General features: G+C 44.4%; 1 protein-coding gene across 1 annotated transcript in view; it reads left to right on the forward strand.

The window, feature by feature from the left end:
* Nucleotides 1–330: 330 nt before the first annotated feature.
* The window catches only part of LOC145993428 (tubulin polymerization-promoting protein homolog), a 67,109-nt gene continuing 44,900 nt past the window's right edge, over nucleotides 331–22,539 (forward strand). Inside the window, exon 1 of the mRNA XM_083129439.1 lies at nucleotides 331–602. The gene's annotated coding sequence lies outside the window, so the exon portion shown is untranslated. The remainder of the gene's footprint in view (nucleotides 603–22,539) is intronic.

Genomic DNA, 22,539 nt, shown 5'->3' on the forward strand with positions numbered 1-22,539 from the left:
TGGCGTACTGTTTGGACTATGTATTCAGTGGAATGTATAGTTGCAGAGTACGTTCTACGTTGAATGAAAGCCAAAGTGAACATGATTGTCAAATTTCTTAGCTATTGTCCGAATGCTCTGCCAGGTTACTGAAATTTTCGGGCGGGGGATACTTTTTAATCCCCCCGGGCCACCCTCTCCAGTGACATTACTCGCACCGCTCTAAAGCTGGACTTCTCTAGGCACGCTCTGTAAACTGTCTTTGCGATAATGTCGTCTTCTCATATTTACGTAGAACTCCGCGTCGGCGCGCACGGATGACTTCACAATCACACCACAAGGGTCCTGTTGCTGCTCGGTACAGCGCCTGCATCCACCGTCAGTCGCTGGCACAGCCACGAGCCACTCCGAACGCCCACCGAGCCGATCCGAAACGTCAAGAGGTGTGGTGTGTTTGTCAAGCGAGTTAAAAAAGAGAGGAAAAAACTCAAGTTCGTTTCTAAAACGCATAGTGTTCAGTGAAGTGAGGGTGAATTTGCACGGTGAATATCGGAGAGCTGATAACGGATCGAGTGAGCACGAAATTGGACAGAGGGACACAGGCAGACTTGTAATCGACAGAGGTAAGATACATTTTCGATGGTCCGAAACCAAATCATTTGCAGGTTTAAGCACCCTTCTCAGTGTGGACATTAAAATAGCGTCACTGTTATGTAGGCTGAACGAGACTTTTTTTTGGCGGTTTGTTTATATTTTCCAGTTCCCCATTGCCCCACACTGTCATCAGCTTCCATGGAATCGATCCGCAGCGCGCAAAGCGATGCGTGGTGGTGCGTATTGCGTAGCCTTTACCGTTTAGCATTCATCTGACAATGTCAAACACTCAAATCGACAAATGCAATACATTCTTGTCAGGAAAAATACCTCGCGTGCCTTTGTACAGCATTAGGATGCCTAGGGTGTCGAGTTTCGATTCGATTTCCCTCCTTTCGGAAGGGGAGTTCGAGTACACTTAATTTCAGGCTGAACCTATTTTCATTACTGTTTTCACTAATACTGCATACCTGCAGATAGTCTCTTCCACTCTCGAATAACAATAAATTCATTCCCCTTTTAAAAAATCAAATGCAACTAACTTCATGATTCGCATAATGTAAAGTACGAGTCAATAGAATTTTACCATTGTGCAATGAGCTTTACCGTAATTTCTAATTATATTTCATCGTTGTTAAAATGTATGTCAAAAGTTAAACTGCAAAAACGCTTCCAGGTTAAACTATAAACACTGATCTGCTGTGACTACCATACCCTGAGAAGGCATGGATAAGTGTCTTGAAAAGTGAACATAAATACATTACCGAATTACGGTAAAACAGGGTTTGTTTTCACTACGGTGAATTTGCAATGAATAAAACAAATAAGCTACAGTATATTTTACTTGAAACTGCAGTGAACTTTCTTTATAGTGAAGTTCTTTGGTGGCCAATGGTTGTGTTCGCTTTTACCGAACCTTATTGTTACTATATTTTACGGTTTTCTGTGACTCGCCAGTATCCAATTCACAAGTAAACTGTGGATTTTTTTAAACTCTGTGGTCAGAATTACGATTGAATTAAATCTGATAGAGTATCGTTTTGTCAGCATTGATAAATAGCCATAAAAACTACATGGTCACAAGGTTCTGCATGGTTTAGAAATCGATAGAAAAACATTATGCTTCGTGTCACCTGATATGTACGCAACCTGGTAACACAGCTTGGTTTACAGAATGTCAGGAGATACCAATCAGTGCCGGTCTTTCAGTTATCTATACCCGAGGAACCAAAACAGATAGAAAAACGCGTGACGTTGCATTACAATCTTCTAAAAATGTTCATAGGTTCTAAACACAATACCGCCGTAAACAAAGTTTCAACTTGTTGCATTTTACATGCATACAAAGTGCATCTTATACATGTGGTAATTGAGCGTGACTCGCTTGTCAAGTGTCTTATTAATGTCAGAGAACATATTGGGGACAAGGATTATTGAATGACAATGGTGGCCTTGTGTATCAATGCACACAACGTGTCAACAAACACTCTTGCCTTCTTTGCAATTCTAACATCTCAATTTACTTCGTTAGTCATATGCATTAGCCACGGCACCATTATTGTACCAGCTGCGGGGAGTAGAAGAGGACATAAGACAAGGAAACATAATCATTAGTCTAGTCTTGTGTGACACAAGAACGACATTTGAGAACCGCAAACGAAATTGTCCATACCCATGTTAAAAACTGAGCCTGAAGGCGTATCCTTAAGATGGAATTTGCTTCAAACTCCCACAAAGGAGGGTCTCCCGATGTCGCAGTGGTAGCGTCGTCGCCTTGTAATCAGGGGGTACCGGGTTCGATACCTGGTGGAGGCACATAGTGGTTCGGATCCCAATTTGAATTGTAGCCAGTCCCGATTAGCCTATCTGTGCACAAAGTGGACTTAAAACGCCAACTCAATACATCAATCCTACAAAGGAAGTGTGCCAACCTGCGAGAAGGGGTGGTTAGCGTAGCGTACTATGAAGCTAGAGGTCGTAGATTCGAATCCACGTTGAATGTTTCGTTGTGTTTGTCTCCACATCTCTTTTCATCAATCCTCATCGTCAGATTTACATAGAGAGCGATGCAAAGTAAGAAAAATACGAAAAAAGCATCTATTTTCATTCATGGAAGCACTGACTATTGAAAGCACTGATTATGTATTGACATGTCACGCCAAAAATAAAATTGACTTTGGGGCAACGACTACAAAATAAAGAGTTAAAATCATAATTTCAGTCTTAAGAGCATGTTTAACTGTAAATTTCATTAGTACTATAGTATTATCATAAGATTAAACCCTTAAAATATTAGTCCTCTTCAATACGCAATTAAAAGCTTTATAATTGCTACATTAACTAAAAACCTGTTTTTTCATTTCAATAACCTATTATGTATATTTTAAATGTGGAGGGTAACTAACAACTGCCCTATCCAAATTTTTACACCATTCTAATCACGGGCATCGTTAGCAGGGGAGACAAGGGACGCATCCCCACTAATAATGCGGGAAACATAGGATGTATGATAGTGGTGTAGACTATTATGCAGCATGCTCCCCTAATAACTCAAACGTAACGATGCTTCTATCTCAAAATAATGTTTCCAGACCCTGTGGATGAGTGGTTAGCACATCGCGCTGCGACGCCAGGGCTCCCGGGTTCGAATCCCGGCCTGGGCATGGATGTTTGTGAGGGTCCATTCATCATATCAGCACTCATCTCCATCTTCGCAAATTAGCCAAGAGGCAAAAATGCGAAGTAAAATAAAATCAATCAATCAAAATAATGTTTTAGATTATTAGTATGCCAATACTTAACCTAATAACCAATTAACCAATAGGGAAAATGTGGTTGCCGTGTGTTCAGGCTCTTCGGAAGGAAATATTGGTTTGATTTTTCCTGGACATTGATTTTTCTACTACAAGTAACTCGCTGAAGTGTCCTATGTACTTTGCCCAGCTTCTTGAAGAAACCATAGATATCGTGATATGGTGACAGACAGACTTATCTTACCATCAGCTCTTCCTTATTTTAAAAACGACCTTGTTTCCTTATCGACTCCTTTGTATTGACTAATAGAGAACTGTTGTCATTGTTTAAACATAAATTTGATAAGTTATCGAAGTTGTAAATTCGAATGATTTCAGGAAGGATAAATGTTTTTACTATCCCTGACCTGTATATGTATACGCAAGGTATACCATGTCATAGAGGGATATAGAGGGTGTGGCTGCAAGGCTTCGAACATTCTCGTCCTTGGTACAACACATAGAGATTGTTTCATCAGTTACTCCCTCTACCCCCAAGTATTTACTTTATAGGCCAGGGGAGTTGTACTAAATGACCGCAAGAAGAATTCCCGTAATTTTCGATCTCAAACCCCTTAAGATTACCCATCACATCATATATAACTTTTGTTTTTGTGTGATTTAGAGGACAAATTCCAAACCAGCATGTTAAAATCACCTCGCGTTAAAACGTTAAAAAACGGAATTCGCAAGAAAAGGTAGGCCTACTTGTTTCTTAAGTAAAATCATACATGTTAGAAAAAATACTTTGAAAAACGTCGGGAGTCGAAAGATTGAAAATGAATTGTTACGCAATGTGTCCTTGCATAGACATATAGAAAAGCTTCATCACAGGAAAACCATGGTTGATGTAAATATTTTCACCGCATATTTTGAATTCAACATGAAAAGTTCTAAGAATTTTGTTGACTAGCGTAATTCAATACCAGAAAAGTAGAGAAGGTCCTGGAATATATTATTTTAATGAGGAACGTTTATATAAAACGCAGCTTAAATCGATGACAAGGGGAGAGCAAGGTTGTGGTCATGTGGGCACGTCGATGTAATTGAATTTGAAGTCTTGTTTCAGCGATGAGTTTAGTCACCCGCCTCCACTGGGTTACTAATACGATCATCAGGTGGAATAATTGTCAAATAGGGATCGACATGTCGTCCGAAGGGAATGGCGATTTGCAGATAATGAGAGTCACGTGTGCCACATTGAATGAGCTAATTTTCCTTTGCTTAATCACTAAAATGCTGCAGAGAAAAATTATGCAATATTTTGCAATGTGATCACATACGTACTTTTATAACAAGTGTTACTTCTCTAACACTAATTACCTATGAATGAAAAGTTCTTGAGGTTAACTATGAAGCCCGAACGCAAAAATGGCAGTTTGTGTGAAAATACCTCGTAAATATGCTGTTTTTAACGACTTATGTCATTGTATTACTAGTAAATAAGGGATCACCACAGCACCTAACGTCGTTATAGACTAACACTACAAACCAACCAGCACTTTAAAGCTTCTTAATGTTTGAGTTTGAGTATGAGGGACGAAATAAATTAATGTTACATCTACTCCCCCTCCAGATTTTATCATCCATTAATTACTGATTGAGTGATACATTTTACTTCGCTTTTCTGCCACTTTTGGATAATCTGAGGATGAATCGTGATAAGGTAAAATGGATGAAGGGACAATCACAAACATATGTGGACGACACAGCACGAGACTTACTGAGGATTCTAGAGACCAGACGCCAGAGTCTCGTTAGCCTGCAAACTGCAGTCCAGAGTGTACTACGTGGAAGAGATCTTGGCATTTGGGTGTCTTCCCACAGGGTTGCTCCTTAGGCCCAAGAATTGATCATCGACTAGATTAAACTCATCCAAACTAATGACTTACACGTGGGCTGCCTTAGTACTTATAAAACTGAATTTAGAATGTTAAGCACTGTCTTTGATGTAAATATGCACTGTATTTAGAATGTTATGCACTACCTTTAATGTAAATATATGGTGTATTATGGTTTACGACCAATTGCTTAAGCACTTACTAACCCTACAAAAAATAAACCGAGGCGAGTTATATCAACGCTGATGACTTTCGGAAGTTCTGTGTAAAAAAGGGTAGACACATAATGCAACTAGCTTGACGTAATTGAACTTGTCACTCAACTTCAATTGATATAATTTGATAATAATGTTACAATTGTCCTACTGGCTGGCTAAGCTTATATATAGGAGTAGAGCAGTGGCACCGGTTCACCAACCGAAAATGGCGCTCGGTGGCGCTCGCAGTGTTGCCAACCCCCTACTCGAAAAAATCACCAAGGTTTTTGTTTTTGGGTATAACCTAACCTCAAGCAAGGAGCTGGCAACGCTTGAGGCTTTCTCGCAGTGTTGCCAACTCACCCCAAGAATATTTCACCATGTGATATTTTACAAGCGAAGCTAACCTACGAATGGGAGTTGGCAACACTGATTAGTGGAGGTGCACGGGTTCTGCAACATCAATTGGCGATCAGTGTTGCCAACTCACCTCAAGAATATTTCACCATGTGATATTTTACAGGCGAAGCTAACCTACGAATGGGAGTTGGCAATACTGATTAGTGTAATCAGCTCAGTTGAGCGCCATCAATTGGCGATCAGTGTTGCCAACTCACCCCAAGAATATTTCACCATGTGATATTTTACAAGCAAAAATAACCTACGAATGGGAATTGGCAACACTGACTAGTGGAAGTGCACGGGTTGAGTGCCATCAATTGCGGTTCAGTGTTGCCAACTCACCCCAAGAATATTTCACCACATGTTATTTTACAGGCGAAGCTAACCTACAAATGGGAATTGGCAACACTGACTAGTGGAGGTGCACGGGTTAAGTGCCATCAATTGATGTTGCCAGTGTTGCCAACTCACCTCAAGAATATTTCACCATGTGATATTTTACAGGCGAAGCTAACCTACAAATAGAAGTTGACAACACTGGTAACATCAATTACGGTTCAATGTTGCCAACTCACCTGAAGAATATTTCACCATGTGATATTTTACAGGCGAAGCTAACCTACAAATAGAAGTTGACAACACTGGTAACATCAATTGCGGTTCAATGTTGCCAACTTACCTGAAGAATATTTCATCATGTGATATTTTACAGGCGAAGCTAACCTACAAATGGGAGTTGGCAACACTGACTAATAGAAGTGGCCAGGGCTGCGTCCGAATCAGCAGCAGATGTCACCTAGAGCGCTGTTCCATCCGGGACTCAGCCAATCTCTGTTGTCCGAATTTGCGGTAGACGTGGAGTCGGAGGGAAGAGCAGAGAGGCGCGACAGATGCACGCTTGAACTCGCTGTGACGCTGCGCTTGGCAGCCATATTCTAACTTTCACTTTGTACAGACAATATTTACTGATTAGAGGATGTAAAACTCAGTTATATTTTAATATTTTATCGATAATACTGAATGCAGAAAACGTAAATGATGAAATAGCGTGTTATAGTTTTAATGTGAGTAGTTAGGTGGAAATCATTGTCATGTTTGTTTGCGCCCCAGAGCGCGGTGGGTGAAGTTCGGGCTGACACCTGGCGGGAAAAGTGACAGCCGTACTACAAGGGGACATGCAGATTCGGACGACTTGGACGCGACTTCGAGTGCACGCGAGAGCAACGGGGGAGAACGGGATGGAGCGCTTGCCAATCCGGACACGGCTTTTGTAAACCTCTCTCGGGAACGATGTGCCACACACGCGCGCGCGCGCCTATCGGTAGATTATGTTTCGCGTATTTATTCGTTGCGCTGACACAGCGTGATGAGTAAATAATGCATTTTCTCATTTTTGAAGTACGAATGCACTTTATCGTAATCTTCCAAGTCCCGGGGACACTAATGTTTGTATATCGTGACTTTTGTAAACCTCTCTCGGGAACGATGTGCCACACACACACACGTGCACGCGCTGGCGCCTCTTATTATTTCTGTATTATGGCGCAAACACATCTAGAAAAACTACAATTTTGCTCCCTCTCCTCTCTGCGTGTGCTATCAACAATACGTAGGCCTTGGGACGACGAAAGTTACACAACGGTGAGCCTCGTCAGTACACCTACCCCCAACATCTGGAGCATGCAAGTACATAATAGCGGGTCGCTTGGGTGTATACAATTTGTTTTGTTTATATTTTGTTTCAGAGCGAGCGAGATAACCGGAGCATGCAGGCACACAACAGCGAGCTGGGATGGAAGATCGTCAGCATATCCGGAGCGTGCAGGTACATAATAGCGAGCTGCTTGGGCGTTAGCGTGGCTTCGCCGGATGCAATACACACGATGCTTAGGTTACAACAGGTTGTTAACATTAGCTTTGGGGAAGAATATTCTAGAGAAGATTGTCTCAGAACATTTTCAGTTTCACACTTCTATTAGATTGGTAGAAAAATATATTAGTGGGCAATAAAATCTGAAGAAGATTTGTGTCTAGCAAAAATAAGCTAAATAGAATTACACATGCATACAATATTTTTTTTTTCTATCTACAATCATATTTTTCTTATATATTTTTTCCATTTTTTTATAGGGTTGATTAAAGCACATATTTGAGGAAGACAACACTCTACCACCAACCGATCACATATAAATAAACATACCCAAAAAAAAATGCGCTCCATGAATAGTTGCCCTGTGTGCAAAACAGCCATATCAAGCAAAAATTTTGCAAGACATTGTCGCACCTGCGTGCCAAGCAAGCATTTGGCTGCCACCGAACTGTGTTCCGGATGCAATAAATACATTACAATTGCGTATGTCAAGAAGCATAAGCTTACTTGTCTAAGCAAAAATACATCTGGGGCCCAGCCTTCGACCTCCACCAAGAGGAAGGCAGAAGCAGCCTCCATCAATGCACCACCTGCTAAACGCGTCAAGCCTGCGATAAAAGCAGACCGGTCTGCTTTCGGTGGAATATTAGGAGATTACGTTCAATTGTCGGATGGCTCTTGCGATGTTCGTAGCTTTTTAGAGGAGAAGCGAGCAGAAATAGTTTCTATTTTTAGTAATGCACTGGCTACGCACTCCTCCACTAAATTCTACGCATCGCTACGTTGCCGGTACAAGAAGCCGTCTGACGAAATTTACAGCTTCTGCCACAACACCAAGGCGAAGATGCTGCATCTGGCGGATGTCGACAACCTCGAGGTCATCTACAACAAGTTTGTCGAGGAGCTGCTGGCAAAGCAGGAGGAACATCAAGCTAAGGGCTCGGGAGGTTCGCTGTGTGGGGAGCCTCACGAACTGCGCGTCAAACTTTCCAAGTTTGTGCCTCTCTTCGCCTCCAGCTACGTCCCCTTACCAGAAGCAATTAAGGCAAAAAAAGCTGTCCTGAACATTCAGAACAGTGACGCCAAGTGCTTCGTTTGGTCTGTGCTTGCGGCGTTGCACCCTGTCGACCGGAAAAAACAACCACGCCGAGTTAACCACTACCTACCCTACGAGCCAGAACTGGAAGATGCCATTGCTGGGATTGGCTACCCGGTGGAGGTCTCGGACATTTGCAAGTTCGAGGCCCGTACACACAACCCTCGGTTGGCCATCAATGTTTATGGCCTCATCGACAAAAAAGTGGTGTACCCTATCCGGGTGAGCGACGTAGAGGACAATGATGCTCGAGAAATCCATCTCCTACTCATCAAGAACAAGGCCCACCACCATTACACCCTCATCCGCTCCCTCTCTCGGCTTGTTTCGAGCCAGCTGAGCAAAGACGAACACCACATAGAAGTTTGTCCCAGGTGCTTGTCTAAATTTCGTAATCAAAAACAGCAGGATTACCAGCGCATCAGAGGTCCCAACATCGCTGCCGAGAAGCTCGCTAACCACAAGCTCTACTGCAAAGCCAACGAACCGGGGCTGGCAGATTTGCCCAAACCTGGCACCGTGGAGCGTTTCCACATGCACGGCGCCATGGTGGAGCACCCTGCTATCATCATCGCGGATTTCGAGGCCTTCCTCAAACCCCTGTCCACTTGCGATCCCGATCCCGAAGTTTCCTCCACTACCCCTTACCAACTCCAAGAGGCATCCAGTTTCGCATACGTTGTGGTACGACGAGACCAACCCATCGCCCCCGAGCCCTACGTGTACCGTGGTCTCGACGCAGCCAAACACTTCCTCGAGAGGATGGTTGTCGAGGCTATCGAGATAGGGAAGGTGCTGTTGACCCCCAAGTCTATGCTCCCACTGTCCCCCGACGATCAACATAGACACGACGAGGCCATCGCTTGCCCTGTCTGCGTCGAGGAGTACACCGCCAACAACTGTAAAGTCCGACACCACGATCACTTTAACGGTAGGTATGTTGGTCCTTGGTGCAACGACTGCAACCGCTTGGCTCGGGACCCGCGCTTCATCCCTGTGTTTTTTCACAATGGCTCGGGGTACGACTTTCACCACCTGATCAAGCATCTTGGGTACGACAACGAGCGAATCAACGTCCTGGCGCAGAACGAGGAGCGTTACATCAGTGTGAGCAAATGGGTTCGAATCCCAGAATCCGACTCTACCGTCGAACTTCGCTTCCTCGACTCCCTGAGGTTCCTCCCGGCCAGCCTCGATGCTCTCGCGGGGAAGCTTAGCGACGAGAAAATGCTCATCACCTCTGCGAATTTTCCGAACTTGGACGCCAGTCTCTTCAGGCGTAAGGGGGTCTACCCCTACGAATACGTCACCGACTCTACCAAGTTTGCGGAGACGTCGCTTCCTCCTCGAGCAAACTTCTATAGCAAACTGCGAGGCTCGGGCATCTCTGAGGATGACTATAACCATGCTCAGTCCATGTGGCGCGAGCTGGATTGCCAAAATCTCGGAGACTACCACGACGCCTACCTCAGACTTGATGTGACGCTCCTCGCCGACGTGATCCAGGTGTTTCGTGCAACTGCGAAGACCATCTACCACCTGGATCCCGCCTACTTCTATAGTCTCCCCGGACTGGCATGGTCAGCCATGTTTCTGGTGACGAAAATTGAGCTGGAGCTTCTTTCGGACGTAGACATGATGCTGTTTGTGGAACGTGCCGTGCGGGGTGGAATGGTCCAGGTGTCGCAGCGACACTCGCATGCCAACAACCATCACATGGCCACCGGTTACGACCCCTCACAACCGTCCAGCTACATCATGTACACGGACGTTAATAACCTCTACGGACACTCCATGATGCAGCCACTCCCTTTTAGAGGTTTCGAGTGGGCTGATCCCTCCAACTTCGACGTTGAAGGTTTCAACGATGAGGAATGCGGATTTTTTGCCGAGGTGGACCTCGAGTTCTCCGAGAAGCTGCAGGATTTGTTCTGCGATCTTCCCCCTGCACCCGAGTTCAAGTGTCCACCCGATTCCAACCAGAAGAAGCTCGTCATGGACTTCGAGCCCAAAGAGCGTTATGTCCTGCACTACCAAAACCTCCGGTGGTTGATGAAGCAAGGGGTTACCGTCCGCACAGTACATCAAGTTTTGATGTTCGAGCATTCTCAATGGTTGAGGTCATACATCGAGCTCAACACCGAACATCGTACAGTCGCCACTTCTGATTTCGATCGCGATTTCTTCAAGTTAATGAACAATGCGGTGTTTGGGAAAACTATGGAGAATGTGCGAAATCATGTAGATGTGAGGCTAATATCAAACAAAGTACAATGTCGCAGGCTCGTAGCAAACCCGTTATTTAAATCGAGGACTATTTATAATGAGCAGCTTGCTCTAGTGCATATGAGGAAGAACAAGGTGATGCTCAACAAGCCAATTTATGTTGGTGCCTCAATATTAGACCTGAGCAAACTGCACATGTTTCAAATATATTATGGGATACTACGCCAGCACTATAACGACAATATCAACCTACTCTACACGGACACAGATAGTTTGATGTACCACGTCCACTCACCCGATGCGTACAGGGATATAGCCACGGTACCAGCTTTTGTGAACCTCTTTGACACGTCAGGCTATCCCCAGCCAAACCGATACAAAATCCCGACTTGCAACAAGAAGAAGCCTGGCAAACTCAAAGACGAGAAGAACGGTGATATAATTCTCGAGTTTGCAGGTCTTCGCGCCAAGGCCTATACCATCAAAGCCGAGGGTGGCGTTACCAAGAAGGCCAAGGGTGTCGGCAGACAGGTGGTTCGGGAGCATCTCACATTCGAGGACTTCGTGGATTGCCTCAAGACCAGGTCGTCGGTTCTAAGAGCAGAACAGCGCATCCAGAGCGTCGACCATGTGTTGACCACCAACCAGGTGAGAAAGATTGCCCTGGATCCCAACGACGACAAGAGGTGCGTTCTCCAATGTGGAATCCACACACTGCCGTGGGGGTACTATCGCTTAGCAGAAAGCAAAACCTGCAACATATGCCCATCTTCAACAGAAGATTCATAAAAAAAAACAAAAAAAAACAAAACATTTTGTTAGTTATTACAAAAAAAAAAAAAAAAAAACACTGACTGTTATTACAAAAAACTTTGACCGTATTTTAAATAACCAGCATACCTATGAATCTCTTTGGTTTCCGAAAACAAACCAACATGGAGACTGTACATCGCGCGACGACAGATCATGAATTTCTACCTTCCATGTTAACTAAACTCAACGGTCTACTGATTGTTCACCTTAACAGCATTTGGACGAAATTGGATGACGATGTGGGCAAGATGTTTTACGTCTTCAACAACAATTTACATTTTTACAAAATTCCGATCGATGGAAAACTTCAAATCACCGTGAATCCGGAAAACGTAGGCGAAATCAAAATATCTACCGGCAAGAACATTTTTCGAATCAAGCACGACAAGATGCTTTCTAACATTACGTACGATGTTTCTGCAGGAGATTGTTTATACGTTGAACTCCTAGGAGATTACGACAAACTTATTCCTCTCTTCGTAGAATTACGAATCGTCTATCCTATTATAAATAACCGTTAACCAAAATGCCTAACGATATTTTCGGCCACACCAAACGTGTAGACCACGCAGAAGAGATTCTCATGTTGGACGTCAGAATTAAAAAGTTGAGAAGCGATTTGATCGCTTTGCAGGAGACCTTAAACAAAAGTTTAGAGTCGGAGATTGCTACGCTCCAAACGCAATGTCTGGACCCCATTCTGAAAATCGATTCCGAACTGAAAACGCTCATAAAAAATTATGTCGACGTACCTTCTTACGACAATGTTCAAAATATACAGTTGAGCGTGGATAAGCTTCAAAATGATTTGGCCAAATTACAACAATTTCAATCGAAAAATGAAGATTTGGAAAAATTGAAACTCGAAATCGAAGAACGAACTTCCGCAATCGAAAAAAATTTCTCTGAACTTCAAACCGTCGTGAAGGATATTGATGTAGAACACTTGCATGTTGTTGTTTCCAAATTACAAGAAGAATTCGCCAGCACGTTGGAAGAAATTAAATCCAAGTTACAGACTTTGGAAGATACCATGACGAACCTACCATCGTCAGACGAACTGCAGGTCATCGGCAAAAGCGTCGCGAACATAAAAATTCAATTGGAGGCTTATCAAGATTTCGAACACATTCAAACCACCATCGCTACGCTTCAGGCGTCTCTGGAGTTGATCAACGAAGAAATTAAAAATATTCACGCTGAAGCAAGTGCGTTGACGAGCATACAAGACACGTTGAGCACGGTTCAGCAGAAGATCGAATATTTAGAAAATTTGAACGTCGAATCGAACCTTGCTCATTTTCATCACGTACTGGACAACATACAGGGTGACTTGGAATCGTTACGGACGAGCGTACCTTCGAGCGAAGATTTGGAAAAATTGAAAACGGCGGTGACGGCACTATCCGATTCGAGCGACATCAAAAGTTCGTTGAGCGATCTCGAGAGTAGGGTTGCCAATCTCCCCACCTCCAAAGAATTGCACGCTTTGAAAAGAAGCATATCACGTATGCTGAAACGACTGGAAACGGAAACGGCGAACGTGGAACAGATTCGAGACGAACTTGCTTCGCTGGTGTCGACGCTGCCCACTTCGCAGAGCGTCGCCGACCTTCACACGCAGTTTACCGAGATGCGAAGCATCGTGAACGATCTTACCGAGAAAAGTTCGAAATTGAATCAAGTCGAGAACCTTCAGAGTATCGTCGTCAACATCAGAGATCAAGTTGGAGTGTTGGAATCCACGCAGGAATCGACGCTGGCCTCTTTCGGTGCCAAGTTACAAGAACTCAACGAAAACTACAAGCAGTTGAACGTGGAAGTGAAAATCAAACCGTCATTTTCTACAGTAACGGATACCATCGTCGAACATTTGTTGCCCGTACAAAATACACTGGGACAGCTTCACAGCAACCTCGTTAGCGTCGATACTAAATTCGCTAAACTGCATTCTCTGCAAGCCATCGAAATCAACAGCATACCCAATCAACAGAGAATCTCCACGTTCGTCGAAGGTAACAAACTGTACATGTTACATCCTTATCATCCGTACTACAAGTTTCTCCTCGATGGTACAATTCAGATAAACGAATTTTCGTACTGGTCTCACGGCAGAAAAGCTAGCGTTCCCACCATGACCTTGATATCGAATCGTGGTGTTCAGAAAGCAGGAAACATTCCTCTGGCACGTTGGAACGAAACGCGCAACATATATGAAATACACGAAGACGAAGATCTCACCGTTTTCGACGTGAGTGCCGGCGATAAGCTGATCATTCAAAACACGAGCGAAGTGCCACCCTCTTTGAATCCCATCACGCTGGTGCTTCTCTTCAAACGTAATCTCTAAAAAATGTCTAGGCAAGCCATCGTCGAAGAATTGCATAAACCTGCACGCCGCAACTACCAACGTTTGGCGGTGGTAACCAAGAGCATCGATGACCTCTGGCAAAGTGACCTCGTGGAGATGAGTAGCGGCAATCTAAAAAATGTGCATAAATTGAACAAGGGTAACAAGTACCTCCTCACCGTCATAGACACGTTTTCGAAATTCGCATGGGCTCTACCTTTGAAAGCCAAAACGGGAACGTGCGTCACGGAAGCATTCAAGACAATTTTTCGCGAAAGCGGCAGACGACCTCGGTTTTTGCAAACAGACAAGGGGAAGGAATTTTACAATGCTGTATTCCAAAAGTTTATTCGGAAACACGACATTCGACATTATTCAACCTTCAGTCACATCAAAGCCAGCATCGTGGAAAGATTTAATCGAACCTTGAAAACACACATGTGGAAACGATTCACGCTTCGAGGAAATTACAAATGGGTCGACATACTGCCGGAACTCGTCGACACCTATAATGATACGGTACACAGAACGATAGGCATGAAGCCAGCTGATGTTACAAAATCTGACGAGCAGCGTTTAATTTCTACAGTTTACTGTCCAAAGTACACTCCCACGACTACCAAGAAATCAAAATTCAAAATTGGAGACCAGGTGAGGATCAGCAAATTCAAACGCACCTTCGAGAAGGGATTCACAAAAAATTGGAGTACAGAACTTTTTACGGTGGTTCGAGTTTTACCCGGAAACCGGCACACGTATATAATAAAAGATAGTAGCAACGAGATTTTGAAAGGAAGATTTTACGAAGAGGAACTCTCTAAAACAAAACATCCTAACACGTACCTTATCGAGAAAGTATTGCGTAGAAAAGGTGACAAACTATTGGTGAAATGGCTGGGGCTTCCGGAAAAGAGTTGGATCGACGCGAACGAAGTGATTCTATGAGTGCGTGGAATGTCGTGAAACGTCTACCTGATTCGGAAAGTCAAACGAAAAAAAAGAACGGCGAGTTGCTTCCCGACAGCATCCGTTGTCTAATCGTAGGCCCTTCAGGGTGTGGGAAAACAACACTGCTCGTGGACAATTTTCTCCTCGCACCGAATTGGTTAGATTGGAAGAACAGGCACCTCTACGTATTTTCGAAAAGTCTCGAACAAGCGAAATACCAGCAACTGATAAAACTGTACGATGGTCTGGACATTGCAACGTTCGCTTCGGAAATAAAACCACTCGACGATTGTCGTGAAAATTCAGTCGTTGTGTTCGACGATGTCATCCTGGAAAATCAAAATGAAATTCGCAACTTTTTCACGCAAGGTCGTCACAAAGGAATAGATTGCTTCTTCCTAGCTCAAACGTTTTCCAAAATTCCAAAACAGTTAGTACGCGACAACGCTAATTTCATATGTTTGTTTCGTCAAGATCACACCAACCTCAAGCACGCGTACGATGACTACGTAGGCGGAGACATGAACTACAATCAATTTTCGGAACGCTGCTGCTCCCACTGTTGGAACAGTGACGATTTCGGATTCGCGACGATCGACATGACGAGAAAACCCAACGACGGAAAATATAGAAACAAAATCAACGACTTTCTAAACGTTGCAACGTTGTGAGAAACGACGTGTATAAATAACGTTATGGCGAAACGAAAAATCGAAGACGAAAATCTCAAGTTGCGAAACTACCTCGCGAAACGCTTCAAAGGTTGGAAATCCGAGAATCGCGGATTCTACGAAGAGAAGAAACGTCAAGATCAACCTGTGATCGATGCCATCAGCGATCTAGGTAAAGAAATTAAAGGCGTCACAGAACAAAATAAAAATTTGATCAACGAACTCGTACCACTTGCAGCTAAAAGTTACACCGTACCCACGCCTATTTCGAGCATTCCTTCAACGCCGTTTGAACTGAAGGACGTACCGCCAGGACGTCGAGCCATAAGCAGCACGTCGTCGTCTTTGGATAAGATCGAGTTGGGACCTTTGGCACGAGACTACCTGAGTACGGGTAAGTTCGACAAGGATGAAGTGTTCGGATTGTATCCCACCATGGAAACCAATGAAGGCGGCGGTGTGGTATGGAAGATTGGGAAATCGAAGGTGACTTTTGAAGGCAACGACATTAAAGTCAATTTAGGCGATAAGAATAGCTGGAACAGGTATCCGGGTACGGTGGGACTGTGGGAACTCGTTGCCAAAAAGCAGCCGAAGGATTACACCGAAGAAGATTACCAGAGTTACAAGGAAATTCTGATCATGACGGACGCCTTGTACCAGAACAACGACGCTACGCAGAATAGGGTGAAATCGAGCAGCGGCGAAAAATACAGGAATCTCATCAAGCCGATATGGAACCAGGTGAAAACAGGCAGCGGCGTCAAACTCTACAACACCCTGCCCAAAGAGTTTGTGTGGGTGGACGACGTGCGCAAGCTCATAGACCGATTGTTGGTTATTGCAGGAGAGGAGAATGCAGGCAATCGTAATTTCTACAACGAGAAGGTTGGCATCGTGGACATGATCAGCACAAAACTTTCCAACTTCATCGTAAACGACGACAAGGGCATAGGGTACCTCATTAAAATCATCAACACGCTGCCTCCGAGATTCTGGAACGTGGCCGAAGGAAAGGGTCTCGTGAACGACATCATCAACAAGTTACCTTTCGAGATGCATTTACCTGGCTACCAGTACTGCGGACCAGGTACCAAACTCGAGAAAAGATTGGAGAGAGGAGACAAGGGTGTGAATCTGTTGGACGCCGCATGCAAAGATCACGACATCGCTTACAACACCACTCGCACCGATCTGGATGCACGTCACGAAGCAGACAGAAAGTTAGAGCACGCAGCTTTCGAAAGATTCGTTAGCAGAGACGCTTCGCTGGGAGAAAGAGTTGCAGCACTGGGCACCACCATCGCCATGAACACGAAACAAAAACTTGGATGGGGTGTGTAGAAATAAAAAAGTTTCTCAACCCGTGAAAAAAATTTCTTCGGTATATAAATAACACTACGTAAAAAAAAAAAAACTCCAATTGTGTTTGCCATTTATAAAATGAGTAAACAATCACTAGACGCCCAAGCATTAAAACAAATGCTAAATTCATCAGTCGAATATGTAAAAATTCAGGAATTAGAAGTGGACAAACCTTACACGATAACTTCCGGTTCAATTGTTTCTACCCAGTATGGCCCCAAGGCGCGTCTGTTGCTCAACGCACAATACAGTCTATTTTTACCAGATCGATACGCTGACATGTTATCCGACGAGAAGCTAGCTATTTTAATCGAGAACAAAACTCGAATCGTGTACAAGGGTACAAAAGAACTTCTTGGTAAAAAAACAAAGCACGTAATAGAATTTGTGTAACGACTCTGCGCGAAGTATATCCTTGAAAAAAATTACACGGAACAAAAAAAAAAATCTCAGAACATTTATATATAAATAACATACCAAAAAAAATTACACAAAAAAAAATCCTAGAACATATATATAAATAACATACCGTGAAGATAACATATAGAGCATCAACATGAAGCCCAAGGGTGTTGTGTACCAGATACCATACTCCAATCTGAAAAATCTAGGTGCCCTCGATGGGTTACTCACCAAGAAACAACGCGAGAAGAAACGTTCTTGCTTGACGAAAGGACACGGAATGAAATTACTTCTCAGCACACCTCAATTGAGACGCTTGCAGCGTTCGCGGAAACAGCAAAAAATCGGAGGTTTCATATTCAGCATCCCGGCCATCCTGGCAGCATTGGGGGCCGTTGGAAGTTTGGCCGGCGGAAGCGCCGCCATCGCAAAAACCGTCATCGACTCGAAGAAGAACAAGGCGGAGTTGGAAGAACAAAAACGTCACAACCTGGCTATGGAGAAGAAAGGGAAAGGTATAACCAAAAAACAAAAAAGCAACCTCGATGCTTTAAAGAAATATAAAAAAAAGAAAAAGCCCTGTCCAACTTCGATATTGAATCTCTAATCGAACCGTTGGGAATAAAAAACTTCAGGGGTGTTTTCATGTCCGATTCTCTACCCTCTGCTGTGAAGAAAAAAGAGTATGGCGTGGTCAACCTGGACAGTTACAAAAATCCTGGTACACATTGGATATGCTACCTCAAAATTAACGATGACAAAGCATTTGTTTTCGATTCGTTCGGTGGCACACCGCCTGCCAGGTTGGTGAAGTATCTCAGTGTTGCCAACCTCTACTACAATGACAAACGCATCCAGGGTTTCACCGATGTTAACTGCGGCCACCTATGCCTTTCTGTTCTCGCATACATGTCTAAAATAAATAACCCGTCGGTGGAACATTTTCAGAAAGCATTGTGGAACCTGAAACACAATGGGCGTGTTCCATCTCACAAGCGAATCTTCGATCTTGAAACTCACGCTGCACGATGACATCGTCTATCCTAAATCCGTAGCTCTGCGTGCATTCTACAGCATGTACCTCATACCTAACGTCACGCAGCACAACAACAAAATTAGCGTCGGAAGCGAACACATCGTCGTCACGCCAGGTCAATACAATCTTTCCACTTTGCAAGCTCAGTTACCCAAAGGCACGTACCTTTCTCAAAATTCGGTCACGCACAGAGTGGAAATCCTATCCGCGACGGAGACCGTGGACCTGGGCACCATGGGAGAACTTTTAGGTTTCGAGAACGACACCAAACTCGAAGCTGGCATCAAACATACGGCAACCAACATTCCTAAATTTCTAGCCATAGAAACTCTAAACGTTCACTGCAACGTGGCGGAAGGCATGATCACAAAATCCTCGGACGGATTGTTAGGAAGTCACAAGCAGACAGGAATCATAGCCACATTCAAACCCAGTTCCGAATTCATGGAACCGATCATCTACACACCCTCTTCGCCGATCTATTTTCCAGTATGCCGCAACCGCATAGACGACATAGAGTTGGTGGTGACAAACGAGAAAGGAGACGTGGTGGATTTCGCAGGTGCAACGACCACTGCCATCGTGGAGATCAACGTATAATAAATAACACGCATAGTAAAAATGGAGCAAATCGAAAGTTACGAATTGCAATCTTTCCCTCCGAACCGTCGCACGTTCGCCAATCTCAACGAAGCAAACAGGGAGATCGAATACGACGTGGACGTAGGCGACGGGTTCGTTCATCCTCACAGAGCGGACCTCTACCTTCAATTCGACGTGGTGAAGAAGGAAAGTGGAGAAGCGTTTCCACCCAATGCAAATTTGAAACTCGTGGACAACTTCGTACCTCACCTGTTCTCGCAGGTGGAGGTGAGGAAACACAACACCGTCATCGACAGAATAGATTATCCAGGCATCACGTCGACGGCAGTGGGAACATTGAAATTATCCAAAACAGACGCGGCATACTATCAAGCGGGAGGATTCGAAGCGGGAACAAAAATATCGACGAGAAGTCACACGGTGCTCTTTCCCATGCGTCTGCTGCCGGGATTCTTCTCCGACTACAAAGAGATCATGTGGAAGGGAGGATTGCGCGTCACGTTTCGAAGAGCGGCCAACGACAACGGCGCACTGATGCGATACACCAACTTGAACGCCGACGGCACGCCGATAGCCAACACATTACCCGAAGCAGCCAAGTGCGTCATCCGAAGCATGGAATTGAGAATGCCGATCGTGGAATACGAGACGAACTACGCCCTCAAGTACAAAGCGGAGATCTTGAAGAGTCCGCAGGTGCCGATTCACTTTCACGGTTACCAGTGCGTGCAGAAGGTGGCGTCGGGAAGTCACATGGAATTCGACGTGACGACGCAGTTCAACAACATACAGTTCGACATGCCAGATTTCGTCGTGGTGCTCTTTCAAACCGGTCGCGATAACAACCAGGAAAAAGATTCCAGTAAGTTCGACGACTGCAAGATCAAAAATGTTTACCTGAAGAACGGTAGGAACGAAGTGTTCCCGCGCGAGAATTACAACCTCGACATGACCAAAGACGATTACCTAAAACTTTACGAAGCTTACACGGCTTACAAGCGCGTGACCGAGGGAAACGTGGACGTGTACTACACGCCCAGCGAATTCAAAATCCGCAGGCCGATGTTCGTCATCAATACGACGAAGAGGAAGCAGGTGGTGGTCAACGATCGCACCAACATCAAAATCGTCTGCGAGTTCCACGACGCGCTGCCCGATGATACCGTGTGCAGCGTTATCCTGATTGCAGAGAAGTCTTTCGCGTACGACGTGAAGAACGAGAGGGTTACAGAGCAGTTTTAACAGGTTTAACATCTTTTTCTTGCACAAAATAATAAGAGGCGCCAGCGCGTGCACGTGTGTGTGTGTGGCACATCGTTCCCGAGAGAGGTTTACAAAAGTCACGATATACAAACATTAGTGTCCCCGGGACTTGGAAGATTACGATAAAGTGCATTCGTACTTCAAAAATGAGAAAATGCATTATTTACTCATCACGCTGTGTCAGCGCAACGAATAAATACGCGAAACATAATCTACCGATAGGCGCGCGCGCGCGTGTGTGGCACATCGTTCCCGAGAGAGGTTTACAAAAGCCGTGTCCGGATTGGCAAGCGCTCCATCCCGTTCTCCCCCGTTGCTCTCGCGTGCACTCGAAGTCGCGTCCAAGTCGTCCGAATCTGCATGTCCCCTTGTAGTACGGCTGTCACTTTTCCCGCCAGGTGTCAGCCCGAACTTCACCCACCGCGCTCTGGGGCGCAAACAAACATGACAATAATTTCCACCTAACTACTCACATTAAAAATATAACACGCTATTTCATCATTTACGTTTTCTGCATTCAGTATTATCGAAAAAATATTAAAATATAACTGAGTTTTACATCCTCTAATCAGTAAATATTGTCTGTACAAAGTGAAAGTTAGAATATGGCTGCCAAGCGCAGCGTCACAGCGAGTTCAAGCGTGCATCTGTCGCGCCTCTCTGCTCTTCCCTCCGACTCCACGTCTACCGCAAATTCGGACAACAGAGATTGGCTGAGTCCCGGATGAAACAGCGCTCTAGGTGACATCTGCTGCTGATTCGGACGCAACCCTGGCCACTTCTATTAGTCAGTGTTGCCAACTCCCATTTGTAGGTTAGCTTCGCCTGTAAAATATCACATGATGAAATATTCTTCAGGTAAGTTGGCAACATTGAACCGCAATTGATGTTACCAGTGTTGTCAACTTCTATTTGTAGGTTAGCTTCGCCTGTAAAATATCACATGGTGAAATATTCTTCAGGTGAGTTGGCAACATTGAACCGCAATTGATGTTACCAGTGTTGTCAACTTCTATTTGTAGGTTAGCTTCGCCTGTAAAATATCACATGGTGAAATATTCTTGGGGTGAGTTGGCAACACTGAACCGCAATTGATGGCACTCAACCCGTGCACTTCCACTAGTCAGTGTTGCCAATTCCCATTCGTAGGTTATTTTTGCTTGTAAAATATCACATGGTGAAATATTCTTGGGGTGAGTTGGCAACACTGATCGCCAATTGATGGCGCTCAACTGAGCTGATTACACTAATCAGTATTGCCAACTCCCATTCGTAGGTTAGCTTCGCCTGTAAAATATCACATGGTGAAATATTCTTGAGGTGAGTTGGCAACACTGATCGCCAATTGATGTTGCAGAACCCGTGCACCTCCACTAATCAGTGTTGCCAACTCCCATTCGTAGGTTAGCTTCGCTTGTAAAATATCACATGGTGAAATATTCTTGGGGTGAGTTGGCAACACTGCGAGAAAGCCTCAAGCGTTGCCAGCTCCTTGCTTGAGGTTAGGTTATACCCAAAAACAAAAACCTTGGTGATTTTTTCGAGTAGGGGGTTGGCAACACTGCGAGCGCCACCGAGCGCCATTTTCGGTTGGTGAACCGGTGCCACTGCTCTACTTATAGGATAGCATTTCGTGATGCTATCTCAAAGCAACTTAGCTCAATTTGTACATACAGATAGCTAATTGATCTGAACAAGTAAGCTGTCACTTTTTTAGTTGAAGACTTCAAGAGGTCCGTCTCCTATTGCTCACGCAATACACACTCTGAGCGTAAATGCATATTGCACACGCGAGGCAGTTTTTGCCCACATATCTCCTGTCAGACATTGTACTGCATTGTGACGTCATCTGCCAGTTACACGGCTCTCACGAAGTGTAGTTTTTCTGCTTGTAGTCATAACCTTACTGACCAGAGTCTAAAGTCGACCACTTAACGCTCTCGGCCACCGAACTGGCCTGATACTGAACTGGTCGGTGACTTCATACATAGTTACATCAGGGTGACGATGTACTACAACACTGCCAGATTTTCACAACGTGTAGGCTACCTGATATTAAATTGGCCATAAGTTATGTGGAGAAAGAGAAAG

Source organism: Lepisma saccharinum, chromosome 1, assembly GCF_977018435.1.
Source record: "Lepisma saccharinum chromosome 1, izLepSacc3.1, whole genome shotgun sequence".
Taxonomy (NCBI): domain Eukaryota; kingdom Metazoa; phylum Arthropoda; class Insecta; order Zygentoma; family Lepismatidae; genus Lepisma; species Lepisma saccharinum.